Raw genomic sequence first — 24,837 nt, forward strand, 5'->3', positions numbered from 1 at the left:
AAGTACAAAAGTATTTTTGTAATAAAACATTTTTTTTGTTATTACATCAATTTATTATTACAACTATGTATTAGAAAACTTACAAAGACATTTTTAATTTTCTAAGAATAAAACGTAAGTTCTTATATGTTTTATAATAATCAAAAATAACTGTGAGTCATACACAAAACCCTTATAAAAATAATTGTTTCGTGCTTTCGTGCTGTTCTTAATCTTATTTAAGAAAAACTGTAATTGACATCGGTTTAATATTTATCGAAATAAATAATACAAAGATAATTTTGTGGTAACTGTATTCGAGCGCTTGCCACCCTGAACCGCAGACGAAAACAGCGTCAAGCCGAGGACCTGCTCAAACCGAACGTCTGCATACCGATCGTCGGTTTTTTATATGCGCACGTCGGTGCACGAGCGGCTTTATCTGTGTGCGTGACGTTATCTTGTGTGAGTGTCAGTTGGTTCTCGCGCGCGACGCGGCATTGTTGTTTGCAGTTGACGCGCGGAGCCTGCCGGATTGGTTCGTTGGTTGCACGTAAAATCAAAACTGCCGGCGATAAACAAAATAATGAGTGGGCAATACGTGCATCGCGAGTGCAAGGAGTGTGTGATAACAAGAATGTAACGTGTTGTGTTAAACGGTGTGCGTTTTTGGACGTGTTTTTTGGTTTTCAACGCCATGACCATCGTGTTTAGGTATGTGTCAGTAAGAGATTAATTATTATTACGGCCCGTAGTTTAAGGTCGGTGGCCCACTACAGTGGAGTCTTTGAATTACTGGCGTGTTTAAAAGTTAACTTGATACAAGTTTTATGTTTCATTTGGCGTCGCATTTCCTTGTTATCGGTCTTGTAAGTGTGTCGTGTTATTTATAATGTAATTAATATTATCGCCTCGTGTACTCACAATCGTGTTAAATTACATAGTACCTACTCAATTCCGCGTTTGCTATTGAAAAATTCAAAAATATTTAAGTACCTATACGCTAATGTACTTATAAAAATTAAACTGTAATTTCGTTCCGTATTTACTATCGTTAGTGATGTAAAAAACGTATTTCTTGTCGTTAAGAAATAGGTTAAAATATAAAACCATTAGATAAATTGATACCTACCTTAATGCATTGTGTATTTATTGCATCGTTAAGAATTAAACTGTAATATTTTTGTATGTATATAGCAATCAACATCGTTAAAAAGTAAATACCTATTAAGTTGAGTTCGAAAACTACTTAGTTACAAACACGTTACAAATGAGTCATTAAACAGTAATTTGATAAAAAATACTTAATTTTAACTAAATTTGTTTCAAACTCATATTAATAAATTTATTGGATAATTCTGCCGTCGGTATTGTAATGATGGAAATATTCAATGTCTTACCTACCTTTCAGTGCTGAAAATATATTTCTGATGTATGTTAATTATTTGTTTTAAAATAATTAACTAACTGTAAGTGAAAGAAAAACAAAAAACACAAATTATCATTAAAAAGTCCGTCCGTGTATGATACACGGAGTTAGAGATGCTTGTGGACTATCAAGTTTACAAAAAAATATTTAATATATTTTTATCATTACTTACCTAAAAGTTTTGTCATTGGTAATTCTTCCATGTAGCAGCTATTTGAAATGCCAAAAGTAAACAGTTTTACAGTTGATCGAACATACCCCTGTTAATAATTTAATTAGTATTCGTCACATATAACTTAAACTATTCAATTATTATTATTTATTTATTTTACACAAAAATTCGGTCGATTTTTCATTTGCCGCCTTTTTTTAACGTTTCATGCATACTTTAAATATAAGCTATTTATGTACCTATTTATTTAACACGGCATTTATATGCTTATACATACACGGATATTAATTCGACATCAGAAGAAAATAATAATATAAAAAAAAATCGGTATATTAATGGTTTCTTAATTCATTATTAAGTACGTTTTAGTATAATAAGTAATAATTAAGTTCTAATCAGACAAAATCTAGATAAAATGCCCAAACGGCATTAAGATTATTTACGGTAGTTCAGTTGTGATAATTTCGAACTAAATATTACTGATTCGCAAGTAAATAATTGAATATCAGTTCATGGTTACTGACAAATCTGCATAAACATAAAAACTAGTAATAGCTATTCATTGACAAATCATAAATAAAATCCTTGTAAAAGAATATCCCATCATTCATCTTGCTATAAAATCTTCTAGAAGCACGTTGAAGCAGTGAAACTAAATAGCTGAAACACATGGTCGGAACATCAGATAGTCCGGTGTGCGCTTCGCACTAAATGGTCCAGCGTCGAACGCGATACGGTCCGAATGCGACATACCATCTAATATGGTCCGCTACCAGACCGCGTTCGATGGATCGGCCAAATCCGATCATGTGTTTAGGCTATAAACGTTAACACGAATAAATGAAAAAGCCATTTACCTACTAAAAACATGTAAGTAGAGTAAAAATGAGATGAATGTAAATGCAAGTGTTAGTCGACCTAAACGCAAAAAAAAACATGAAAAGCTGCCGAGAATAGAAGTACCTATTAAAAGATTGATGCAAGTGGAAGAACTTTCTTATCCATCTGCATGTTCAAGCAGTAGAAAGTTTTATAGGATACTTAACAACTGTTTTTATGTAAGAGGAGAACAAACGAGCATATACAGGTCACCTGTTGGTTATGTGATTACCGCGGCCTATTATACTCTTTTGTAACACGAAAGAAATCACTAGCAACCTGCTAGTGAGTGCCTGCCTATTAAAACGTCGAACATGATAATTATGAATTCTTATAGCCTAATCACATGGTCGGACTAAGACCGGTCGGATCGAACGGAATTGGTCCGGCGACGTACTCGGTACGGTCCAGACGGTAATAACAATAATTTTGTGCTATGGACAATGCGACATACAATCAGATATAGTCCGTTGATAGAATGCTTCCGATGGTTCGGCCGTACCAAATTCGATCATGTGTTTAGGCTTTACTTTGATACGTGTCGAGCGAGGATCAATTCAAATTCAAATATTTTTATTCAAAATAGGATTTGACATCACTTATTGAAAGTCAAAAAACTACCACCCATTCCAAAATGAATGCCTCAGACCTGAGAAGAATGGGCGCAACACACTCAGCGGGCTTTTTTTTTTCATCGAATAAATATGTTTACAAAGTAATATTGTACCTGTGTATTGTACCCAATCTGTGGTATCATTAAGAAAGTCATTGATGTTATAGTAACATTTACCACACAAACGATCGAACAGTTCTACCTATTGCTACACCAACATTTATAACAACAAAAATGTTGGTGGGCAGATTAACTTCGTTAGTTGAATTTAAAGAACATTGGTCAGAAAAATAATACAATCTAGGTGCTTTTTTACTTAGGCATGAAACAATCTGATGTCGTGTGAAAATAATTTAAGCATAGTCAGTTGTTTAGTGAAGAGTGAGTTTTTCGGATAGTCCTAGATTATATTAGCGTATATATATATATTAGCGTATATTATATAGAACCAGGACGACCGAGCCTTGCTCGGATTTTTCAAAAGGTACAAAACCCAATGTCCCATCTGAGCTATTATAGTCTTGTAAATAGTGGCGAAAATTACCTTTGTATTCTAATTTTATTGTAGCAGTTTCTCATTAAAACAATGAACAAAAATAAAAATAAACTGTGTTCAAAAAAACCGATCCAAAAACTGGAAAGTATGAAATAACTAAAAATTTAATTTAATACACCTCTTATGCAAACCTTTACCTTTAATATGAATAAAATACTATTATTTATATGTTCTACCTATTGATAGGTTTGAAGTCGATAGCCTAATTAAAAAAGCATATACTTGAACACTCTTGCAATTTTTGTTATCATTATAAATCAAATCAAAATCACTTCATGTAGGTCACAGAAATTACACTTATCAATGTCAAAAAAAAATGTTTTTTCTTATTGAATCTACCGTTATTCGTAAAGGCTTAAGCTAATGAAAAGAAGTCGCAAGAAACTTATTGCCACTCTTTTAAATCAAGATATAATATGATGTATATATCATGTGGGTAGGTATAGCTGAGTATGGTCATACTAGTTGCTGCCCGTACACTCCACGTGGACGCTATAAATCAGTAGAAATATTATGCCTAGTATGTAGGTATATAAAATGTAGCCTATATTATGTTGTCCTATTTTCAGATTACTGTACACATGACTTATAATTAAAAACACTCTTTATTTAAAAAATAATAAAGAAAAACTTAAATAATATATTAAAATTAATTAATTACATATAGTTGGTATATCGTATGTATCGCGGTCGGCAAATAACATGCCCATGAAGCTGTAAAAAAGCAAATTATGTCCAGGTAAAGCACAAAAACTGCTAAATAGATTTAATTCTAATTTTACGTGAATATTAACAATATAGCATAATATGAAATGAATGAGTTCAAGTATGTTTAGAACCATTGCTACGCAGGTCACCTAAAATTGTATAATCTAATATTTATTAGGCTAGGTTGTTACATGATTTAAATGATGGGCTGGGAGTTTCTTAGTAGTTCTTCTCTCCATGTCAAAGGCCCCTTTACGAACTTCATGACGTTAACCAAGTGTTGTTTCAATATGTTACGTTATTGTCACTCCCTATGGTAAATAAATATATTTCCAATCTACTCTATTCTACCTAACATGACACCTAGCATTATTTTCCCTATAAGTTAGCCTAGTTTAGAATTATGGAAAATATTATACATAATAGTGAAATCGTTGCCATTTTGAATTATGAGTTTTTCCCGTGAAATCTAATATATAAAATTCTCATGTCGCGGTGTTTGTAGTTAAACTCCTTCGAAACGGCTTGACCGATTCTCATGAAATTTTGAGTGGATATTGGGTAGGTCTGAGAATCGTACAACATCTATTTTTCATCCCCCTAAATGTTAAGGGTGGTCCACGCCCAATTTATTTTTTTTATCTTTTTTTTACATTTTTTTTAAATTTGTTTGATTATGAGTCAGCATTTAAAAATACATACAACTTCACCCATCTACGATCAACAGTTACTTTTATATCGCGATTTTAATATCGGCAATACAACGGGTCAGCTAGTAATTTATAAAATGTTATAAGGCATACTTACTAACTAAAAGTTCCTGTCTATCATAATTTATTATACTTATCAATTATTCGATAACGCAAACAGCATGCAATTTGTGTTGCCATTATCGAGAAATAATCATCTACTATTGATATCGCGTGTTATTTGCTAATTTAAAAATAATTGAATACAGAATTATGACATATTAGGGCAACCCTAGAGCTAATGTAGTTTAGAAATTCAAACATTTCCTCAAAAGGCAATGGTTTCTGCGGAATGCCAAGCTGTCGTTTGTGACAGCTACTGTAGCTGTTGTTATATTTTAATGTCATTAATTTTTAGAGTTCTTTATCATGAGTATATTATAATAATATAAACTTTTTGGTATACCTTTGCTGAATAGACAAATAGACAGACGACTGAAAAATTTATGCAATTAGGCGTTATTTTTTGAAAATTCAAATATCATAAGTAATAGTTTTCGAGTAATTATTCCGCAAAGTTATGCCTTTCACCAATTCGATAAGTGTTTCGCCACTACACGAGGCATCTTCAGGAGATGTTGTACGCAATTCGTGTCGAATTGTTGAAAGACATATCTTAACGGAATCAAGATAAGAAAGGATAGACAGACGTCTGTCTTGCATTGTCTTTGTATTAATTGGTACTGTGTTAGGTAGTTAAGGGTGAACTTCGTTAAGGATGCTTTACATGGGATGGCTGTGTGTGTACCAGGATCAGAATGTATGGACCAGGGCCCAGACCATCGTGTGAGCAACTTCAAACAATGCCCGAGAAATTTGACTCAGGTTTATTTTTATATAAATGGTCAAATGGGCAAGACGCACAAGTGATGGGGAGTGGAGAGGCAGCAACCCATGGATTTTCGCAAAACCAGGGGTCAAGAGATGTGTTGCCGGCCTTTGAGGTGAGAGTATGCTCTTTTCTTGAAGGTACCTATGTCGTATCGGTTCGGGAAAACAGCAACTGGTAATTGATTCCACAAAATGGCTGTACGTGGCAAGAAATTTTTTGTAAACCGTGTGGTCGTGGAATGCTAGACGTCAACGTGACTCGGGTGTAGTTTTATGGTGTTATAGAATAATAAGCTTTATTTATTCCAACTCTTATAATTAGGGAGACTATTTTAACTTAGAACTGTACTTAGATCATTTATGCGTCTAAATGAGACAGCTGTGAAAAATCGAAAAAAAATTGAGGTTGACAGGTAACCTCTATTTTGTGCAATGCACGCACACTAACACAGGATACAAATCGCGAGTGTAAGAAGTAATAACCCTGGTCTGTTTTTATCGGTTGTCTAGCAGTAAGATACTCTATCTGGACGTATAAATTATATAGGGAATTTTAAATAACAGAGAAAGATCCCATTTGGGATTGAATCTCCATTATCCCCTTCCATTTCTCCCGCTGTTTCCATCCAACGATAACCGGCGACTGTTATGATATCATAGCCTGACAAATTTTAAGTCTAGACCATTACGTCATCTGCTTTGATATCAGTATAAGACTTGTTGAAAAAGGACCTTTTTAACTTTAAGGTCTAAATTTAATTATAAAAGTACGGAACTCGTGTGCGTAATATCGTTTCGGACATGACCGTCTTTCTATAAGCACGGTTTGCTTAACAGACGCGCGCATGCACCTGCTTGCGTTTGTATTGCATTAAAAACTTGAGCAGTCCTTAAGTTGTATAAAAATTATAACATTGTACCATTAAGAAAATTGCTTATAACCTTTAATTAAGGGGGTATAAATTACAGACGACATAACTACGACACATGTTTTTTTTTTGTTTTGTGAGCTTCTGTAGTCGTTTGTGAATAATAATTTGTATCGGAAATATAGGTTTTTTAGAGTATTCATGGTCGGTGTGAGATAAACCAAAACTGACAATTAATAGTCATTATGAAATATTTTATCTTACATAATATATCTTCCACACTCTTAATCCAGCTGATTATGTTGTTTTGCTTATCATTATAACAAAAAAATTAATATCTTTATATGTTTAGATAACCACTTATTTCATAAAAGAAGAAAAGGTTATAGAGGATATAATTAAATTAAGGTTATATCTAATAAACGAAATTTTCGTGTCATGGTGTTAAACATTGAACTCCTCGGAAACGGCTTGACCGATTCTCATGAAATTTTGAGTGCATATTGGGTAGGTCTGAGTCGTCTATCTACAACGTCTATTTTTCATCCCCGTAAATGCTAAGGGTGGTCCACACGATTTTTTTTTAATTTTTTTGACATTTTTTTAAATTTGTGTGATTAGGAGTCAGCATTAAAAAAATACAACTTCAAATTTTCAACCATCTACTATCAACACTTATCACAGTATCGCGATTTTAATATCGGCAATACAACGTTTGCTGGGTCAGCTAGTATTCTATAGATATATATTACGTACATTTTGTTACATAATTACTATCGCAAGATTCCAAAAGATTCATGAGGTTTTTTAGGCACCAAAAGGGTACATGAATATATTTTTTTGTATCGCGAACAATATCTTCACCTATACAGTTCTGGCTAAAAACCGGACGACGCGCGACCATTATTTATAACACCTTAAGCTCTTTGTTGTGAAAAATGTTTTTTTTCTCATTTTACGGTGCGCACTAAAACGCGACAGCCATTCGAATTTCCCAAGCGGAATAACTCTGTTTCACGAGTTAACTAATGAATATTATAACTATTACTTTTTCAAATAAGTCAAAATCAAATAAACTTAATAAATTCAATGTGCTTAAAACTAACCATGTATCTTCATTATAAATATTTAATTTAAATTACTGTGTTAAGTAGAGCTTCTGAGAAGAATACAGAAACTCAACTGTCATTATTTTAAATCAATGAGTATTTAACAATTATTGCTGTAATGTTTAACACAAAAGTAATTTATATGTAATATACTGCTTCCAATATATGAATCATGTTCAAAATTAAAATCATTTTAAATTTCAAATATTTAATAAAAAGTAATAAATAATAAACTGTATAATTATATAAATAAAAGTCAACTAAATATATTTAAGATTTGTGCATGAAGGCCTAAGCACGTTTGCTTGTTCGAAATTCAAAAATTAAAAACAAAACATGTAGCGCGCGAAGACGCGGCTATGGGCGCGTGTGTTCGGCCGATGAGAACCTGCGCTAGGGTTGGGAATTTTAATGCGCTCGTGTTGTTTGATGCGCACGTTCAGAATACGCAATTCTAACATTGAATTATTGAGATAACCGATCAACTCAAACACTAATAATATTCTTTATTTATGAGTTTTTATTCTGTCCTGTATAAATACCTTTTGAGTGGGTTTATTACAAACGAAGAAAAGTTCTCGGTAAAAGAATTTACCACTAATCCCAGACGCCTGAACAAGCTCTCGGTTATGAGGCACATAATATTTTCTTTTATCGACTCAAGTATCACAAATTAAATTATAAACTCGACATAAAACAGTCACTCAATTTTGTCATTATTCATCCATCTCAACAAATATCTAAAATACCTAACCAGTATTAATGGAATGTAGAATCTAAGACTTAAAGTAAGGAGAGAAATTAGCATCGGCTTTATTAATTTAAATAGTTACGTGGAGAAAAAATATATTTAACTGAATCCCACGCAGGCGTATAATTGTAATTGTTGTTTTGTTCTTTCTTAGAGCGCCATAATATGTTTCTGAAATGCTGATGGTATTCAAAAGACATCAGAAATAGTTTTCAAACAATCAATAAAAAAAAATTATGAAGTAGCGAAAAGTATAGCGCATATAAATTTAAATTGTAACAGGAATTAAAATTTCGCCATCATCGATACGCGATTCCAACACTAGTCACGGTGATTATAATCGAGTAGACATCGGCGGATTTTAAATCGGCGCTGATTCGAGTTCACATAGTTAGTGATATTTTATGATTTCAACTCATGACGCGGTTTTAATTTTGTCGGTGATTGTACAAGCACGTACTGTGACGTGTGAATACTGACTGTGACTGTACTTAAATTGTTAGTACATTTGATTCATATTAAAATTTGGAAAGGTCATTTGTTGTTCGGTAATGGAAAAATATGGTTTTTCAGTGCTCTTATACTATTACATTGATGAAGACTTGGGTCAATATTCGATAGTCTTTTGTGGGGCGATGTATATGCTTTTACAACAAGATTCCAGAAAATGTTGAACAAAAGTAATTATTACGAAATTCAAAAGAATTGTTAAAAAACGTTTGTGTGGTAAAGGTTACTATAACATAAAATCACTTTCTTAATTATAACACAGATTGGGAATGGAGCGACCGGCCTCAGGCTACTAAATAATAAGTTTAATTGTACGATATTACTTTGTAACCATTTTATTTATGAAAAAAAGCCCGCTGAGTTTATTGCGCCTATTCTTCTCATGTCTGAAGAATACTTTTTGGAATGGGTGGTAGTTTTTTTACTTTTAATAACTGATATTACATACTAGTTTGAATAAAAACATTTGATTTTGAATCTGTGGTATGATTAAGAAAGTACTTAGTTTATAATGATATTTATAACCTCTACCATACAAACGATTTTGAACAATTCTTTTGAATTTTGTAACACATTTTTTGTAAATTTTCTGGGGTCATGTTGTAAAAGAATATGAACATCGACCAACAAAAAACTTACAAAGTCTACTTAATTATACGATTCTTGAGCAGAAGCGTTAAAAATCATCACTTTTTTTGTTTTAATCCATTAATATGTAACAAATTTATTAATTTAATAACTCTGTCTTTGGTCATTTTGTAAAGATAATTTTTCGTACAACAACAAGAACTTACTCGTTATAAACATATTTGGCTTTATTATATCATTACTAGCTGACCCAGAAAACGTTGTATTGCCGATATTAAAATCGCGATACAAAAGGAACTGTTGATCGTAGATGGGTGAAAATTTGAAAAAAAATTACAAAAAATTAAACTGTCGTGGACCACCCTTAACATTTAGGGGGATGAAAAATAGATGATGTCCGATTCTCAGACCTACCCAATATGCACTCAAAATTTCATGAGAATCGGTCAAGCCGTTTCGAAGGAGTTTAACTACAAACACCGCGACATGAGAATTTTATATATCATTACTTTAACTGTGTTATTAATAAACGTGAAGTTATTCCAAATTTAAAACGTTTTTCCTTTATCTTACCTTTGTTACTACAGAATTACATGAGAGGGAGTAGTAATTTTAAACTTGTCGTAACTTTACACCGCGTTTCTTATTAAGACAGCTATTTTTCTATTACCTGTCCTTATAGCTGAAGAAAGAAATATTATACTCTCTACTATTGAGTAGATGGTAGAGAAATATTTATTAATAATAATTATGAACGCGGAGGCGACAGTAAGGGTCTAAGGCCGACTACCTGCTTGACCTAACGGACCAAGGGCAGGACTATTGCTTTAAGATATTGTCATTTATTGACTTCTTTGTCATGAAAGTTTTACACAGGCATGAATGGAATGTGGACTTACACAAATTAATGTAGCAACGGAATTATCAATTAATTGTAAAAATAATTTGCATTTTTATTTATAACTACCGTCGGGTCAACTACCTAGTTGACCCGACAGACGCTTTTCTGTTCAAAAAAAAATATTACCTAAAACTCGTGGTGTGCGATCTGTTTCTTACTGCCAAACAACTGACACTTAGACAACAGGTATTTAAATAACGCTGGGGCTAAGGTTACAAAAGGTTGTCATGAGGTTTTTTAATTTTTTTAAGGCTCTTGGTATCGTGAAATAATGCCTAATGCTCTGTACTGAGTTAGCTGGGAGAATCAAAAAAGTATATGTTAAGGATTTTTTTATGGAAAAGAGGGACAAACGAGCGTAAGGGTCACCTGGTGTTTAGTGATCATCTTCACCCACATTCTCTTGCAACACCAGAGGAATGACAGGAGCTTTTTTTAAAGGTGTCCTATAAGCCTTGGAAACGACAAATACGACTTTATTTTGTTTTATATTCACAAAGTAATACTGTTTTTATAGTAACATTAACAATATATAAGTATATTATAATTAAAATTGTGTAATAATTACTCCGCTAAATATTGCTGCAACTTATCACGCTCCCTTAGTCGATTCGTACCGACTTTACCTTAACGCTCTGCTGTAAGCGTGTTGGCTCAGTCTCATTTAATAGCCACAAAAAGTGATCAGCGCACCAAAAGGATTTTTCACTTCACTAAAACTAATCTATTCGTCTGATTTTGAACGATGACCCACCCACCACTTGCATACGTGTCTGGTTAGTGGTTCGATCCCGCTGGTTCACTGCACCTTTTTATACTTCTGCATTATTGGATATTTATTGAATAAGTTCCGATGGGGAAAAAGTCTTAACAAAATCAAAGCCAATGCTTATTAAGACCTTATTAATAGCTTACATTATTGTCTTTAAAAATGGCGTAATTTCAAAAGTTCCTCAAGAATACTTGAATTACTAGTAATTTATTATAATAAAAACAAAGCCATTGTTTTTAATTGTTAGTAAGCTCATTACTTGTATGATATAAAATAATTTTGGTGGAATTTAATTAGATTGTTAGAAGTCCGTACGCTCGTTCACGTCGTATAGAAATATAGCCGAAATATGGAACAAGCCACAACTTACACCATAATAAGCTACGTCTGCTATACATGCCGGCATTTACTCCAGATGTTTAAAATATTATTGGTCAGTAAGCAGCAATGTAAATATCTATTCAGTTCAGATTTAATTCGGACAGTGACTTACATATTTCTACTGTGGTGACGGTGGACACACGATTTAAGAGAAAAGTCTGCTTAAGCACACTTTTGAGGTTCCGCTATCAGACTGCGAATGATATTATATTATGTCCTTATATTATGTGTTTGTAGAAGGTTATTGGGTCTTAAGCGCGTACCGTTTTTTTAAGATGATAATATCGCATCTACACTCTCCAAATTAATCATAAACCAGACACCCATCCATAAAAATAGGATCAAACAGAGTCGCTTGACTTCACAACCCATGGAAATGCGGGAGCGCCTTAACATGAATATATTATAATCCGGCAAAAAATAAGAGCCGCCCACCGACCTGTTCGGCCGCCATTCCGTGGCCAGCATTATCTATCAACCTACAATTATCACGTTTACGAGCTATTGACAGAAGCTACAACTACTTATTCGCATATTATACAAGAATATGCCGATAAATATAATATAATAGTATATTATATTGCAATCGAGTTAATTTTCTCAGTATACATGAGGCTATGGGTTGTAAAAAATCGTAAATATACCAAGTGTCTAGCGTGCAAGTTGCTCGCGAGTTTCATACGCATTTTCAACACACTTGCGAGGAAAAAAAAAGAATTGCATACATCGTTTTATTATTAAAACAATGGAAATTTCAAAACGATATTATTCCAAAAATGTAGATATATTTTCAGCCGCATAAAATCTTCGTTGTTACAAAAAAACTGTATTATCCGGTTAAATTGAAAATGCTCTGTTTCCTCTCATATTATAATTTGCATTTTGGTGCTGACTTAACTTTTTAGGGATAATTCTATTACGCACTTGCACTTGCGTGTGTTAAAGTTCGGTCTATGTTCTTAACAGCGATGTAATAAGGCTTTATTTACGTGTAATAGTGTGTTGAAAATATATAATATAAGATTGATTGTGAGACTGAAGCAGTATGCATACCTCGAAGGAAAAATAGACGTTGGGGCAGTAAAGTCTTTAAATGGCGACCACGTACTAGAAGACGCATTGTCTGGAGGCCCCCCACAAGATGGACCGATGATCTTGATTCGGGATAGATTGGATGAGGGCAGTGCAGGATCGTTGTGGAGAAATTTGGGGGACGGGGATATATACAGAATATTTCCATATATTTGCAATATGGTGAAAATTTAGAGTGTGTGGCGCAAAGCCTAAGGGGCGTTGCCTCTAATCCAAGAGGCACTGGGTCAGTCCCCGCCATACACCAATCTGTTTTCGACTTTATAATTAATGTAACGCGCGATAGCCACATACTACATTCGATCTCGGTAATTTCTCCCTCCAAATAACGAAATTTTGGAAACTGAATAATAGGAAGTACCTTAATATTGTGTGTCGGACTGTTTTAATTTTTGCGGTTTTTGTTATCGGATCTGTATACAAGGCCTCTGTTTGAGACCTATATGATTTCACCGTTGTAAATACTTTTGAAGTACTGTACTTACAAAAACAAAAAATTCAAAAATTAAATAAAAATAGAGAGACACAGATAATAACCATAATGATCTTTTTTCAAAATAATTTTGATTTTGGGTTCAAAACCAAGCAGAAATTTAAGTATAAGCTTTTAACGGAGACTACCAGATAAACATAAAGAATGAACATGTGTCGTATCCATTTACAGTATAGTGAGTTAGTTAGTATAATTAAAATGTATTTATTTACGTATTCAATGATGTGTCGATGCATGTAAATAGATTATTTCAAAATACAGGTACGATTGAAACTACTACGTAACTATGTTATCCTAGTACTTAGGTACCTACTAACAACAGATCATTCAAAATGCCTCTATCTGTTCCCAGTATTCCTGTTGTCTGACAATATTAAATTATAACATCACCGGACCATAACTGGACAAAGTTTTTGTTGCATGTCAATTATAATTGCATATGCAGTGCTTGTTCGTCTTCATTATATTGTGTAAAACATTTATATAAATAATACATAAGTATGATGGTGTGCCGATATGTTTTGTTGACTGTACTTCCCTTAGCTGCATAGCGCTTCGGGAACGTGAATCTTATACTAATATTTATTTAAGCAAACTGGCAAGTTCAGGTGATTTCTTTATGTCCTCTGTACAGGCATGAAACATATTTTCTACAAGTGGGAGGCTCCTTTGCACAGAATGCCGGCTAGATAACGGGTAGATACCACAACGGCGCCTATTTCTGCCGTGAAGCAGTAATGTGTAGGCATTACTGTGTTTCGGTCTGAAGGGCGCTGCAACCGTAGCTAGTGAAATTACTGCGCAAATAAGACCTAACAACCTTTGTCTCAAGGTGACGAGCGCAGTTGTAGTGCCGCTCAGAATGTTTGGGGTTTTTCAAGAGTCCTGAGCGGCACTGCATTTTAATGGGCAGGGCATCAATTCCCATCAGCTGAACGTCCTACTTCTTTCATAAAAAAAACTTTGATCGTAGGATTTATCAAGTTTTTTTCTACCGTAAAGGTTTGTTTCTCGGTTTGAAGGGCGCAGTAGCTAGTGAACTTACTAGCCTAATGGGGCTAAAGAGGGCCTTTCCCTGTCCTGTCTATCGTCAACGCGAACATGGTCGTAAAGCATGCTGTTTCGCTTCTTTGATAAAGAAGGCTTAGTAAAGTAGATTATATAGAGGATAATGATGCATGGTTCTTGTCTGGTTCTACGCAGGCCACCTAAAATTGTATAATATTATGTTAAGTAGGGTAAGTTGTTATATGAGTTAAAAGATGGGCTGGGAGTTTCTTTTTTCTTCTCCCCAGGTCAAAGCCCCTTAACGAACTAAAGTATCTTCATATCGTTTACGAAGTGTTGTTGCAATATATTATGTTTTAGTTACTCCCTATATACTTCCATTTCAAGGTATCCGCTGCCACTCTAACTGTTGCTATGGTAACTATCGATATTGGCAGGTAGTATATTATATAATATGTTATATTAAATGTAAGCAAAACCAACGGAAAATCTAAGTGTAATCAAGTGTGTTTCACGTTGATCAGCACGACGTGAGTCCAACCAGTAACCTAACACCGCTACTGTTGTGAAATAAGAACTACTTCCAAATAACAACACTTATGTCTACACCCGTAATGTCGTTATTCGCGCAGCAGCCTCAAGAATGCGACGAATTAGTAATTTGAGCCATGTGCGACGTCAGTGCTTTAGTTTTAATTTGTGAGCTAACTGACTATGAATAATTTTAAAATTAATTAGAAGCCAATTTTTGTTTGGATGACGAAAGAGCGCTAAATGTTTGGTTTATATGCTGTATTGGTCCCAAATCATCAGCAATTAAAGTCCTGGGTTACTCATTTATAGACCTATCTATGACGGTTAAGCTAATGGGGAGATAGACATAGCGATGTAAATGGGAGACGGCTCGTAGGAGCGAAGAAGAGCGCAATAGTGTCTATACAGTATTAAAAATAACAATTTATAACTGACTTCAAAAAGGATGATCTCAATTCGATCGATATTTTTTTATGTAAGTTATGAGAACGCTGATATTTATGACTATATTAATAATATATTAATTTATGTAATTCATTAGTTCGATGCGGAATAGATGCCAAAATTATACATAGATGTAGTAGTTAGGTTGGTAGTTTGGCCCAGTTGTTTTCATTTTATGATATATAGTAGATTTTATTTATTTTTGGCGTATAGACCTAAAGGAAACCTAATTATTAAACCGTCTGACTGTCAGTGACAGCCGACGCGGACTCTAGGTCACAAATCCAAAATGGCTGCCATGCAAAAAAAATGTATATAAAGATCCCTTTTATCGAACTCGCGTACTTGTTTGCAGCCAGGTCGGCCAACGAGCCAATAAAGTCAAATAAAGTAAAAGCAACAAAACAAAACCTATAAGTATCTTTCTAGTCGTATTCCTGATACGTAAGAGCATAAATCCGTAATGGCAGGAAGTACACGCTGTCAAATGTAAATGGCGTGTCTCGCTGTAAAACTTAACGGTCGGTTAGTGTCTCCACATTTTGTTCGGGTTATGTCGTCTTGTTTGACGCGTTTTATTTGCTATTTTAGTTAGGGACTGGATGTTGCTTGTACGGTAGACTATATGAGTTTTGTGTGCTTACTTAGTTGTTATTTTTTATGACATGAACGGAAGACCCTGAGACTCATTTGATAATTGGCTCTCCTGTTACATTAGATATACCTACCCCACAGATTGATTTTATTATAACTTTGAGTACTGAAAATAACACCCTTATGTGGCTTGTTGCCTGTCAAAATATTATCTAAACAGTCTTAATTCTGCTAAGATTTGTCTTTTATCAATTCGGCACGTGTTTCACCTCTACACGAGGCATCTTCAGGAGATGTTGACTCGTCAAATTCTGGCACGAGACTAACTAATTTTTTTGACTAAAGGTCCGCTTTGATTGCATTGCGAAAATAACTATAATTATTAATAAAGCCACTGAAAAGGTTTACTTTTTGGGTGGATCACGGCTTCAACGATTTCTATTGCTGTCTATCTTATGCATCTATTTGGCAGTTCACTCCCGCTGTCACCTTCAGTTCATCTTCCCACCTTACAATAGGTATTATGCTGTCTCGCGACTTATTCCATTCTTGGATACCATTCTCTTCTGATCGTATCCTGACGTTTGCTGCCAGTCATGCTCCTTTCCAATTTTTGTCTTGTGGTAAGTGTTTAAATGGTCCAAACATGTTACTCTCTGGTTCCCATGAGAAGGCAAACGGCTCAGAGGACGGCCCTCAACAAGAGGACGAAGTATACCAGACACTAGCATATTTGACCAAGGTTGCTCTGGACTGGGAGTACTGGAGATAATTGGAGAGGGCCTTTACCAATATGTGTTTGGAAGTCAGGTACGTCATATAAATGTTTTATATTGAAATTGGAACCTGTAGCTACCAAAGTTGCATCTTTTAGTACTCTGGTTGTTAAATTATGTAAGCTTGATGAACTTGTTTAAAGGAATTTATTTCCTTTATTTTAGTAAGTATTCAGATGTTAAAAGTCTTTCTTTACAAATAAATGATGTATTAAGGGACCAATATTTCTTCCAGTCTCTTGAAATTTTGCTGAAGATTTCTCCTTATCATATTAATTACCCATAAGGTAAAATTATCTGTCCTAAATCGGTATTATGGTCTTCTACTTATTGTAAGGATTGGAAGCTACAGTTGATGTGCATGTTCAGAGTATTTATTATTGTTGGTCAACTTTTCAAGTTTTCTTGATTTATATTTTGCACATCAACCTGTGCTCTGTGCAAACTCCTGGTGCCTATATATTATTTGCGATTCACACAATTCAGTCAACTGTGTCTGTGTGGGTTCTACCAGTAGCAGGCTTCTTTACACAGGATGCCGGGTATGTTATGGGTACCACAACGGCGCCTATTTCTGCCGTGAAACAGTAATGTGTAAGCATTACTGTGTTTCGGTCTGAAGGGCGCTAGCTAGCTAGTGAAATTATGGAGCAAATAATTTGCTCCTTACTGCTGCTTACCTTCTTAATATTATGTCTCAAGGTGACGAGCGCAGTTGTAGTGTGTGGTAGCAGCTCAGAATTTTTGGGTTTTTCAAGAATCCTGAGCGGCACTGCAATTGGCAGGGCGTATTAATTACCATCAGCTGTACGTCCTGCTCGTCTCGTCCCTTAATATCATAAAAGAAACTGAGGTAAGCAGTATTTAGAAAAAGTATATTTCATTGGTCGGGTAATAATCACATAAATTATATCTGAAAGAATGTTCACTCTTTAGTAGAGATTTATGGATTGGGTTTTATGACAAGGGTTTTCGGCACTTCTAAGTTCTAACTGTATTAGATCATCAGCTTACTTTAGCTGGTGTTTTTAATGTGTTGTTATGATGACATGATCCTCCCAATTTAGATTCTGATTATCTCTTCAATATAGTTTATGATTATTTATACTGGATCGTGGTTGTGCTTTTTAAATATAAAAAAAAAAAACAAAATGAAGTATGTATAAAAAATTCAGATCAATATATTATTGAACTAGTTAAGTAAGTAGAGGTAACAGACGTATTATAGGATACTTGATACAGAGAATTCAATTACAGAAATGAAACGAGAAGGTCCAGTTAATTATGAAAAAACGAGAACCAAACTTGTATAATGCGGGTAGTTACAATGTATTCTATAAAGGTGCTTTCACACTAGGTTGTATTGATATTCAAAAACTCGACTTCCTCTATACATATTTACAAACACTTCCTATTTAGATATTTTGATAAATGTGTATTGTTTATATCAAAGTAATGTACGGTAAAGAAATCTATGGAGAAAGTACATAATCAATGGGTCTTAGTTATAACTCTCTACATCTTACTATGGGTTGAAGATCAACAATAGGTCTGGAAGTAAAAAAGCATAATAAGTAGAACACCGGGATCAAATCTTTGATATTATTAGTATGTTGCCTAGATTATACAATATAATATATATTATATACAAGTAGTTACTACGACTTGTATATATTCAAGATTTAATATTATTCAAAGATTTAACCCAAGAATTAACGCAAAAAGCATACAAAAAATAATTACTATGTTTAGACTCTGTCTTAAAGCTAATCTAATTATAATAATAAGGCTCGATTAATTTTTTTTTTTGAATAATTTATATTAATGAGTGTAATTAAAGTATTAAAAAAATCTCTTAAAACGTCATACACGTAAATTTAAACTCAACGAACCGAGAATATAGTTTCGGACACGTTAATTATGTACTTATTCTAATTGTGTCTTTTTAATGCCAAATTAACGTCATATTTATTTAAATGACATGGCGAAGACTATGCCGTCGAAGCTTAAAATTTAAATAACCTGAAATTTATATTGTTTGGATTTGTGCGTAGTTTCACGCACTGACGAGCTACGGTGACTATACTGCCTTTGGTTGTGTTTCCAAGCGGATATGATTTTCATAGAAATATGTGCAGCGGTAATCATTTAACACCAGCTGACCCGTGTTAAAATGGATAATTTTACCACAGTACAAGTATGTAATAGAAAAGTAGCGTAACTCAAGGGTTGGTACATACAAAAATATTGACAACTTGGTCGGCCCGGTGCAGCTAATTTAACTCGGACAGCGACCAGTCTCAGCGGCGTGATACTCAATAGTTTGCTCTTCCCAAGATTGCTAAGGGGCCGTGTCATCGTGTGTATGTGTGTGTGCGTTGATTCGCGCGATCTAGTATGAAGTAAAAATACTGTTCTATTACTGTATTGTGATATTACTAAGTTCGTCAAATCACTTGAAATTTTTTAGCTTATACGCCGAGAAATATACCAGTTTTGTTTGAGTGCGATTATATTTTAAACTATAGACAAACAAAGCGTGCGAGAGAGAAGAACATCTCTTACGAAGGTACAGGAATTTTAGTGTGCGTGCTTTAACTGAAAAAAGAGGCGAACAGTTTGCCCTTATTTTTTCCATATGTTTCTAGCTAATTCGGCTACTGACATTTAACATAATGTTTCCAAATGCAGGAGCGCGATCACTCAGAGCTGTGGTAGAAGTCCTGAGCGGGGCACCGTACGACTTACCACTTACTATCTGATGATTTATATCGTCACATCTTTACATCAAATAAACTATACATTTTATCAAAGATTTTAGTGTCGTTTGTTTTTAATTTTAATTCACTAAGAATGCTTTTCGCGCCAATATCCAGCGTCGAAAACAATACGCCGTCGAGAGCGAGGTGAAGCGGAACTAAAAAAAACATGACTAAACAACTACAACATCACTCAATATTTTTTTCTGTATCGTATACTATAAACTGCCACGGCTCCACCGTAGCCTCACAAAAAAATTAAACGGACGTAGTCGCGATGAAATGCTAGTCCAGACATAAATATAATTGGTAAATGAAATACCATATACTTATCTGTTATTTTGTATTGCCTGTTTGCACCGTCGTAAGTGTAAAATTCAATAAGCGAAAACACATAGGTCTCATGTAGCGGAATCGTAAAAGCTGTCGTAAAATGGAACCTAACTACGGTCCCATTACAAAAGGAATCTTTACGGCTTTTGTCTTTATATACTTTCATTGTTTTTGTATATATTTCTATTCTCTTACAGTAAAAAGTCACTTCATTGTCCTTATCTCCGTTAAACACCTTCTTCTCAGGTTTCTTCAAGTTCAAGTTGAAATAAACATTGCTTACTTAAGTCTGCGGTTGAAAAATTTTATTTTAACTAAACCAACCATAATTATATTACTTTTTTCTTTACCGGTATTTAAAATAGTTATTAAAATTGCCGAACAGCAAAGCGATTCACAATCAAAGTGGCAAGGAAAAGTACTTACTACAAAAAAAAATTGTAAACACAATATGTTTAGTTACAAAATTTAACCTAGTTATAACAAAGTTTTAACTTATCTTTTTTTGTTATACAGAATAAAATTAAATGCTATCTCACGTAAGTGTGTTGGTTCCTTATATTATAAGGGCACAGACACACTGGAGCAATAAATTTTTCGATTGAATAGTTTTATGAAACTAAACGCTTCATTTACTTCGAATGCTGCTATTTTTACGGTTGCATGCGTATCGCTGTTGTAGGTACTGTGACTAGTAGGGTTTTTATTTGTTCACTTTTTCCCTTTATAATAATTATATTGTACGTAAATCAAGTATCATGAATGAAATAATTGCTGTCACGTAAGTTTTAGATTTGTAAAAGTTTCCCAGCATTCCCAGCTAGTGGCTATTTATAAAAAGTATGATTTTAAAAGTTATTTCGAAATCAAACATACAATTTTACTGTCATGTAAGTAGTAGAGAGAATCGAAGAAACGTTAAGAAAAATAAATCTTCTGTAAACGTAGTTTTGTTTCCTTGTTATCTTCTGATTAACTTATTACTGGTTTTGCAAAGGATAAGCTGACCCGCGAGATTGTATACTCACTTGCCATAGAACAAGAACTTTCCAGAACGACTAAGAGAGACACTGCAATTTTTATCTTTCAAACATGGTCATTAATCCATTGAGACAAAAAACGACGATGACTTCCTCTACTAAAACAAAGAAAAGAGGTCGTCCCACAAAAAGTATAAGCATATTCTAGATTCAGTTTGTATAGGAGGTACCAGTCGGAGGCTCCTTTGCACAAGATGCCGGCTAGTGTATGGGTATATATATACAAATGATTGAAGTTTACTTTAGTGTTAATTCCGCCAATATTTGTTTTTACAACAATTCGAACCGTGTTTCGAGATTTAATTTATTTACGAAATTGAGTCTCGTGCCAGATTTTGGTGAGACAACACGTCCTGAGGATGCCTCGTGTAGAGGCGCAACACGTGTCGAATTGTTGTAAAAACAAATATTGGCGGAATTAACACTAAAGAAAACTTAAATCATTTGTATAATTATGGATTTCCGCAAAGTAACGCCTAATTTAATAATTTTTTTTATTAGTTTATGGGTATCAAACCGGCGCCTATTTCTGCCGTGACGTAGTAATTGTGTTAGCATGACTGTATTTTGGTCTGAAGGGCACCATAGCCAGTAAAATTACTGGGTAAATGAGACTTAACATCTTATGTCTCAAGGTGACGAGCGCAATTGTAGTACCGCTCAGAATTTTTGGATTTTTCAAGAATCCTGAGCGACACTGCATTGTAATGAGCAGGGCATATCAATCACCATCAACTGGACGTCCTGCTGGTCTCGTCCCTTATTTTTATTTAAAAAAAATGCCATAAGGCGCAATAAAGCAAAACAGAGTATGGTTATGGTATGTTTAGTAAAGTAAATGTGAAAACCTAAAAGGCGGTTGGCAACGCTTAATAAATTCTCTGTTTCACCCAGAGTGAACTCCCCTGACACTCTTAACCCATCGCCTTGCCATGGATTCCTTATAAAGAAGAAGTACAACCTTTGTATGTTGCTAGGGTTAACCCGCAAGGTTGTATGTCTTCTTAGTTGTAAGTGTTTGTGTAATCTACGCTTGTTGCCGGTTTGAATTTTATTACTTAAGCCTTAGGTAATTTGTACGTCTAGGAAGAGCCTCTTGCTGCTAGACAACCGTTGAAAACAGGCCAGGTTTATAACTTTAGTGTGCGTGACAAGCTACGTCTTACACTCGCACTTTGTGTTAGTGTGCGGGCAAAATGGTTAATTGTCAACCTCAATTTTTTAGACGTTTTCACAGATATAAATGATCTAAGAATTAAGCATACGTTACCTTACTTCATAAAAAAAAGGATGTCAAGATAATTTTCATCATTCAATAAAGATGTCCAGTGTGCAACAGCCTAATCGTTTTAAATATCACATCCTGTGTATGCAAGCATAGACAATGTAAACAATTGTATATTCACACCTTGTTCGCATCTACATACCTAATGGCGTTTCCGCGTTATACTCCATCATTCACCATGACTATGACTATTCAATATGGATCATTGTTTTAAACATACACATAAAGAATACCTACACATAGAATCGGTAATATCTATAGCTCAGAAGTGTTAGCACTGATTAAGGACTTCGTCTTGTCCCGAACTTACCAACGATGCAGGCTTTTACACTCGATTCGCTTTAAAAAAAACTAATAGATATCTTATAGAATGTATATCTAGGTTTCTATGGAAGCAGAAAAATACAACTTTCAAACAAATTCAGTATGAGCCTCCAAATATTTGCACAAATTTTACCTGAACTTTGGCCGTAAATGTTTATTTTTTAAGAAAATAAGGGTCGAGACGAGCAGGACGTTCAGCTGATGGTAATTGATACGCCCTGCCAATTACAATGCAGTGCCGCTCAGGATTCTTGAAATGAGCGGCACTACAACTGCGCACGTCACCTTGAGACATAAGATGCAAGTCTTATTTGCCCAGTCATTTCACTAGCTAAAGCGCCCTTCGGACTGAAACACAATAATGCTTACACATTACTATTGCACGGCAGAAAAAGGCACCGTTGTGGTACCCATAATCTAGCCGGCATCCTGTGCAAATGAGCCTCTCACTGATGATGTACTCATAAATTATAAAAGTAAAGAAAACAATTCAATAGAAACCTCGTGCATGTAATGGAGATTCTTTATGATAAACATTTACTTCACTAATTTGTAAGGATTACTCAAAAACACGTATTTCCTAAAAGAAGTTTTATGGAATTTCTGCACACAATTTGTTATCGCTTTCTCTTGCTTGTCATCAACAGGCGGAATGAACACTTCTCTTGAAGCCGCGCCTAGTATCGGAATACTTCGTCTCGAAATCTCGAGCGATTGCCAATTCCGTGGCCATCTGGAGGGCAAAGCCAAATTGGCTTCGAAGAAGCTGGGCGTCATCAATAGAGCACGGCAATACTTCAAGCCGGCCCACATTCTAGCGCTCTACAAAGCGCAGGTCCGGCCACACATGGAGTATTGCTGTCATCTCTGGTCTGGTGCACCCCAGTATCTGCTCGATCCATTTGACCGCGTGCAACGTAGAGGAGCTCGAATTGTCGGGGACTCAGTGCTCTGTGAACGGCTGGATCACTTGGCGTTGCGTAGAGACGTCGCTTCATTGTGTGTCTTCTACCGCATTTATCACGGGGAGTGTTCTGAAGAGCTGTTTAACCTGATTCCTGCCGCCGAATTTCACCTTCGCACGACACGCCACAAGTTAGGATATCATCCCCACCATCTGGATGTGTGGCGGTCCTCCACAGTGCGGTTTTCAAGAAGCTTTCTCCCTCGTACTACAAAGCTGTGGAATGAGCTTCCTTGTGCGGTGTTTCCGAGACGATACGACATGGGTACCTTCAAAAAAAGCGCGTACACCTTCCTGAAAGGCCGGCAACGCTCCTGTGATTCTTCTGGTGTTGCAAGAGAATGTGGGCGGCGGTGATCACTTAGCACCAGGTGATCCGTACGCTCGTTTGTACTCCTTTTTCATTAAAAAGAATGACACGCTTTCTGGAGTACGAACCTTAGTTTTGGTAAATTGATCAGTATATTTCAAATTTCTCATGACTTTCCTAATGGTTAGTTTGGGGCTATCCTACACTACGTCACACAAACTTTGTGTTTTTTTTTACACCTCCGGGTTACACTTGCGAAACCCCCTCCCCATTGGTGTAGGTCATATTTCTTTTTAGATTACAGCATGAGATATAAAGCTAATATAATATATTTCCTTAGAATAAATAATTCTTCGTTGTCCTGCGTAGGTGTTGCTTGTGTAAACAATGGTAGTGTTATTCTAAATAATTGATTGACGGTTAGGCGCTTCTTCTGAAAATGCTGATATTTTAGTTCGGCATAACAGAACACACACACCGTAGTTGTAAATTGTGTTTTATTTGCAATTATATTGAATACTGTAGGTAATTAAATGAAATTTGATTTTTAATCAACCCTGTATGGGGTAACCAACGCGTATCTTTGCGTCCAACACCATTATACATAAGACATAGCTTTGCCTAGTGTCTGTTGTCCCGTGTTCACTGGCATCAAAGTCAAAGGCTTAATCTAAACACTTTTGAATCGGCGCTATAAATATTTCTTTTAATTTACTGAATTAACCATATGTTCGTAAATAGATGAGCTCGTGAAAAAAACATATAAGAAACTTAACGGCCATTCTTTTCAATCAAATAGAATATTTTATGATGGCTGTAATATGTAACATAACAAACTAGTTTGTAAGGTGCTGCATCCAAAATGAGTCGTGTTTAAATAATATAAACTACTAGCTGACACGACAGACGTTGCTCTGTGCATGATAAATAAAATACTGTTTTTTTTTATGAAATTGTCAATAATATTTAAATTAACATCAAGAATTATTTTGTAAAATATGTTCCCTGTCAATGACGTTTTATATTATGTATAGAACGTCTTTGCTCCCTGTTGTTAACTATAATGAAATTGTTTCACAGCAGA

The 24,837-nt window shown here is 34.8% G+C and overlaps 1 protein-coding gene across 6 annotated transcripts in view; it reads left to right on the forward strand.

Moving 5' to 3' along the window:
- The first annotated feature begins 437 nt into the window (after nt 1-437).
- Nucleotides 438-24,837, forward strand: part of LOC126970087 (protein pangolin, isoforms A/H/I/S) — a 179,284-nt gene continuing 154,884 nt past the window's right edge. For 5 of the 6 annotated variants that reach the window (XM_050815806.1, XM_050815807.1, XM_050815811.1 and 2 more), the window contains exon 1: nt 438-693. The gene's annotated coding sequence lies outside the window, so the exon portion shown is untranslated. The remainder of the gene's footprint in view (nt 694-24,837) is intronic. The other variant, XM_050815808.1, reaches the window with a different exon arrangement.

Source organism: Leptidea sinapis, chromosome 20, assembly GCF_905404315.1.
Source record: "Leptidea sinapis chromosome 20, ilLepSina1.1, whole genome shotgun sequence".
In the NCBI taxonomy this organism is placed as follows: domain Eukaryota; kingdom Metazoa; phylum Arthropoda; class Insecta; order Lepidoptera; family Pieridae; genus Leptidea; species Leptidea sinapis.